The sequence below is a fragment of the Phyllostomus hastatus genome, unplaced genomic scaffold, assembly GCF_019186645.2.
Source record: "Phyllostomus hastatus isolate PE091 unplaced genomic scaffold, TTU_PhHast_1.1 phas_contig_449, whole genome shotgun sequence".
Taxonomy (NCBI): domain Eukaryota; kingdom Metazoa; phylum Chordata; class Mammalia; order Chiroptera; family Phyllostomidae; genus Phyllostomus; species Phyllostomus hastatus.
The window spans coordinates 2,912,743-2,918,560 of record NW_025333882.1 but is presented as its reverse complement, the minus strand read 5'-3'; the positions used below and the strand labels follow the sequence as shown (position 1 = coordinate 2,918,560).

General features: G+C 36.2%; 1 pseudogene; it reads right to left on the bottom strand.

The window, feature by feature from the left end:
• Nucleotides 1–3,300: 3,300 nt before the first annotated feature.
• LOC123822863 lies at nucleotides 3,301–3,823 on the bottom strand (annotated as a pseudogene).
• Nucleotides 3,824–5,818: the final 1,995 nt, after the last annotated feature.

The window sequence follows — 5,818 nt, the reverse complement described above, 5'->3', positions numbered from 1 at the left end:
TGGCTAATGGATTGGAAAATCTAGTCCTATCTAAAGTAACGTTCTCCATATTACTAGAGCCTAAATAGTGACAGGTTCATAGTAGGTGTTTTATGTAATGAAAGAATAAACAATTCCAATGAATGAGATTAAAGAACATATTTTAACTCACAATAAAAAACAGTAATTTATGAAGCAGTACTGAGTGGTTGTCTAGTTATGCATTAAAACTATTATTTTACATTTTATATAAATACATAGGTAAAATGTATGAGGACAAGATTGTCCACTTGATTTCCAAATTGTAACTGCTTCCATTTATCCAACTCACAGGCATGAACATCTTATGAAAACTGGGAAAGCCATTTAAGCTTGGATATGGAAACTCAGATGCCTGTGGGGCCAGGTGACTAACACAAATGATTTGAATGGACCACAGGAGCAGTGAATGGTGTTCACTAATCTGAAAGGATGGGGTCAGATGTCAGGTCTGGCATATGAAGCCATGTCAGAATGCAGGCTTCCTTTTGACTTTCTAGGACAGATGGAATCTGGACTTTTATGTGAAATATCTTAATTTCTAAATGTTGGTATTTAATTTTCTAAAGGTTTTATTTATTCATTTTTATAAAGCAAGGAAGGGAAGGAGAAAGAGAGGGAGAGAAACATCAGTTGGTTGTGTCTCTCATGTGCCACTACTGGGGGCCGAACCTGACACCCAGGCAAGTGGCCTGACCAGGAATCAAATTGGTGATCTGATTGGCAGGACAATCTGCTTTGTGCCCCAATCAACTGAGTTTCATAGGTCAGGGCATCGAAATGTTGGTATTTAATTTTAAGAAAAATTATAATATACTGTGCTATCAAAAGAAATATTTTGAGTTCTAATTAGCCCATAGACTGCTATTATTTTACATCTGATGGAAAGTTTTAAAAAAACTTATTTAATTTATTGAGATGACATTGGTTTCAAGCACACAATTCTATAAAACATGATGTGTGTATTGTATTGTGTGTTCACTATCCAAAGTCAAGTCTGTTTCTGTCACCATTTAGCCCCTCTTTACCCTCTTGTAATCACCATACTGTTGTTTGTGTCTGTGAGTTTTTTCCTTAATCCCTTCACGTTTTTCCCCCCAGCCCCCTAACCTCCCTCCCCTCTGACAGCTATCAGCTGGCTCTCTGTATCTATAAGTCTGTTTCTATTTTATTTATTTTGTTCATTAGATTCCACATATAAGTGAAATTGTAATGGAAATTTTAATTTGCGAATTTCTTCAGTTTGATTTCTTTTTATTCTCTGAAGAACTTTAGATCCCTCCTCTTTCTGGTCCTACAGAGGTATAATGATAAATTTCAAAGTTTTGCCTTGGCTTTGGCCTGGCAGCTCCCTAATACCCTATTTCCCAAACTTTATCTTGGGATTCATATTATGTATCCTCAGGCAAGATAAATCATCTGTCTATATCTCTCACAGTCCCCTAAGATGCCTCTTGATCCTGGTCAAAGGTGACAGTCTTCATCCTCTTCAGGCTGTGCCAGTAATGGACAGGAAAGTGAATAAAGTATAGGAGAGAGAGAGAGAGAGAGAGAAAGGAGGAGGAGGAGGAGGAGAAAAGAAACATGAAGAGAGGAGTGTTTGAGGCATAGAAAATTTATCCAACTGTGTGTATAAGGTCACAATATTGTACCTCTTAGGAGCTTGGTGTAAAAAAAATATTCCAGTGATTGGTCAGTTCGTAGGTACTGGGTGATATCACCTTTGCAACCTTCTTACTTTAATGGAGCAGCTGTGTCTTCAGACTTGTGGATTGTGAAAGAGCAGCAGTTACGACAACCAATAACAGCTCTGATGAATAATTGCAGCCAGAAGATTGTAGCCCATGCAGCCAATCCCTCCTATGGATAAGGGTGTGTCCATGTAGGTTTCTTCAATTCTGCCACAAAACAAAAAGTAAAACAAATACATAATAATTTAAAAAAACAACACTCTTGAGCTTCCTAGTCATTCGAGTAGCTATAAAATCACCAGAAAGTATATGTCCTGGATTGCTAAAGCATTCCTACCCTCCATGGGAAAGGTCGTCTTGGAGACACATGGTCCACTTTCTGTAAAGTGACTTCATTAGATGTCTGACATGTGCTAGGACTGCAGCTCAGGCTACAAAATCGAGGAAAGTCTGTCTTTGATATTTTTGTGTTATTTGATGTTTTTAAAAGCACAGAAACACAGGAGAAAAGAAAATAGGCTTTGAGGAGGAAGTGAATTTGTATGAGGACAGGAGCAGAAGCCTGTGGAGCAGTTGGTTTGTCAGGACCAGGAGGCAAATTCAAAGAAGTCTTTAGAGTTCAGATGAGAAGTTCTTAGCCCCAGGCCAGTGCTGTGCTACAGCTGATCCAGGATTGACCTCTGAAAGTGAATGTAATACATTCCTGCATGTGTATATGTACATATAATTCATATATGTAATATTTTATATTATCTACATTCCCTTTTTCTCAGAAAAGAATCAAGGGCTTTCATTAAAATTGTGGAAATATGCATGACCCCCCAAAAGTTAAGAACTACTGATTTAACTGAGTGGAGACCTGAGAGTGAATTACAGCGTGAGATGCACGAAATCCTCCCGTAGGTCCTGAGGAACAGCCTTGGGAGGATGGAGGTACCAAAGGTGCTAGCAATTTCAGTGAGTTGATGCTAAAAAATGTAGGGTACAGAGTTGTGGGGTGAATAGGGGTAAAAAATTGGAGGCTGTGAATGTAGATTATTATTGTTCACTGGCTGAGGTGAGAGTGAAGGCACAGTTGGAGGGGAATGCAGGGTCCAAGGAGTTTTTGGTAAGATATGAGAGGTTTAGTGCTGTTTGACTATTCATGAGAGAAACACAAATGAGTAAACTTTTTAACTATTTAACTATTAATGAGAGAAGCACAAATGAAAGGAAGTGTGGCAGAGGATTCTGGAACAAAAGAGGAAAAACCTGAGGTTCATAGTAGGTATTTGAATAAATCAAAAAACACATTTGACTTATGAAATTTTTGGATACTTTTTTTTTAGTTAGCTAAGAAAGCAACTTTATACTTATCACCATTGGTAACATTCAAATTCAATTACACGACAAAGCAATTCTACAAAATAATGTATTTTATTGCCATTTCCTGTTGAAGGAAGATCCCTTTCTGACCTTTGTCCACAAACTTTCAGCATGCATAACAAGTTTCCGGTTCAATGCAGCTGTGTTTCAGGCAAGTGGATTAGGAGAAACTTAGCAGGAAGAAGTTTCAATCACCTCATTGTGATTTTCTGCAATTTTCATTCTTCTACAGCTGGTAATCTTTAGGTGAAGACCACACTCTTGGGAAAACCCTCTATTTCTTCTTGTGTGTGCTCATCTAGACATTTGGGTACCTTTTGTGGTTGTGGAAGTTCTTGCACTAAGGATATCTTCTGGTATGTTCTCATCTGGGAAAAGATGCAACCTCTGCATCATAGTCCTGTGAAAGGTTTTTGGAAGCATGCCATACATAGCTAGTTTTACAATGGCCACTGGATGCCAATGAAACTGGGCAGCTGTCACTTGTTTAAATCCACCTGGGTAGCCAGTATGTGAAGAGTGTAATTTTTGCTCTCACTTGTTTACAGAAAATGCAATGTGCCCTATGTTAATTATGACAACATGATCACTGCAGTCACTCAGTTGATGATATACAGGTTCTTGTGATCCTTGAAGTTTAATTGATGCCATACAGTAAGTTTTCCAGGGGGTTGCATTTTCCCATCTAAGTGATACCAAACTCAAGTAAATGTGGCCCATTGCTGGTACACCCTAGAGAGACTCGACATGTTTCACCACCATCAGTGGATAACTTTTTGGAATATATAAATTACCAGTTTTATGAACTTGGATGAGTTGTCAACCTTCTAGTGCCTCTAGTTGCTTATCAGTATGGGGATAATAATAGCAACTACCTCACAGAGAAACAGATTAGCTAATATAAAAATGCCTAGAACACACTGAGCTCTAGATATTGTTAAATAAATAAATGAAAGGTGCCTGACATATAAAATGCATTACACCATGTGGCCTTAGGCTTTCATCATCTCGCCCCTAAAATATTGCTGTGGAGTTCTAACTAGCCCTTGGTCTCAAGCTTGCCCTCCCCTCATAACTCCACTGCTAACTCATCATTTCCCGTAGATAGTGTAGGTGTTAGAAGAGGGAAATGAAAAACAGCCTTCAAGGTCACTGTAGTTAGTTGACTCTAGTTACAATACCTTTGTGTTCCTTAATTATATGCTTAAAACTGAGAGATGAACTTACTTTTGAACTCTTTTTATTATTAACAATAATTAATAATTAGCAATTTTATGTTGGAAGTAATATGCAAACAATGAGTCTGAGAAGCAGCTCTGAAACCTTGTTTTCCTTTGAAAAAAGCAAGTAGTATAATTTGTTTCAAATGACTGCCTAGACCATAAAAGATCAGTCTGGGGAGCAAAAATAGGTTCTTTACAGAAGTATTCACAGCAGAAAGAGATTAGCTAATCTTCTATGAATTCCTGTTGTGTCAGTGCAGACTGACATCCCTGGCAAATCAGCCTCACCCAGAAAGGAGGCAGGCAGGTAAATGTAGTTCCTGAGCTAAGATGGGTCAGAAATGTCCAGATGTATAGAGGACACCTAAAAGTTGTGAATCTTGATTGATCATTGAATGTTTCACTCCATCCAGAAAATAAGCTTCAGAATTTATTAGATGCTTATCTTTAAAATTTATCTTAATCTTAATGAATATTTATTGATTTTTTCTTTATGAATTTAGAGTGGTTTAGGTGCCCCACCACTTTGCCTGGCTCTGGATTACCTCTCCAATCTTAAGCAGATTTTACCTTCTCTAGGAACATTTGATCTCTTCTTCCTATTTGTCAGTCTACCATCAATTAGATTGAAGCTCCTATGGCAGATGAGCTTGGTACAAATATTTTGACTATTTTTTAACAAAGATAATTATAGACTTAAGAAATGGATAGCAAGGAGACTATAAAACCTTAGAAATTAATTTGAAGGCATTAATGGATATTTTCATTAATAATATTTATGGTATATAACCATCTATATTTAATTTTGTGTGCTCATAAAATTTAGGAATTCCCTATGGACTCTGTATTTTAAAACATATTTTTATTTTTTATATTTATTATTTATTATTAAAATAACAAAATAATTTAAATGCATTTCAGAATAGCCTAAAAATATGAAAAAATCAAGAAACATGTCTAATTTCCTTGCCCAATGCAATGATTTTGAGAATTTATTTGTATTTTTCCTGTATTTTAAACATAATTGTATCTTGTTTTAATTAGTATTGTACAAAAACATTTTATTTGGTGATAATGTGTCCTTTCTAGTTACACTAAGGATATGCTCTATTTTATTGTAAAATACTTTTGTCTATGTAAGTCATTTAAAATTTTTACTTAGAAATAAAGCTTACAACCATGCCTGGGAAAAGGTTGAAACTCTTTTTTTTCTTTTTTAAGAACAAATTTATTGAGGTATCATGGATATACAAAAATAGCACATATTTAATGGATGAAATTTGATGTGTTAGGGCATATACATACACCTTTTTAAACCATAACTATAATGAAGGTTAAAAACATATCTATGGCCTCTCAGTGTTTCCCTATGCCTCATGTCTTCTGGGGTTTGGTTTGCTTTAAGAAAATGTAACATGAGATCTACTTTCTTAACAAAAGCTTTGAGTGCACAATACGGTGTCATGAACTGCAGGCACTGTGTTGCACAGATCTCTACAATGTATTCATTCATCTTGCATC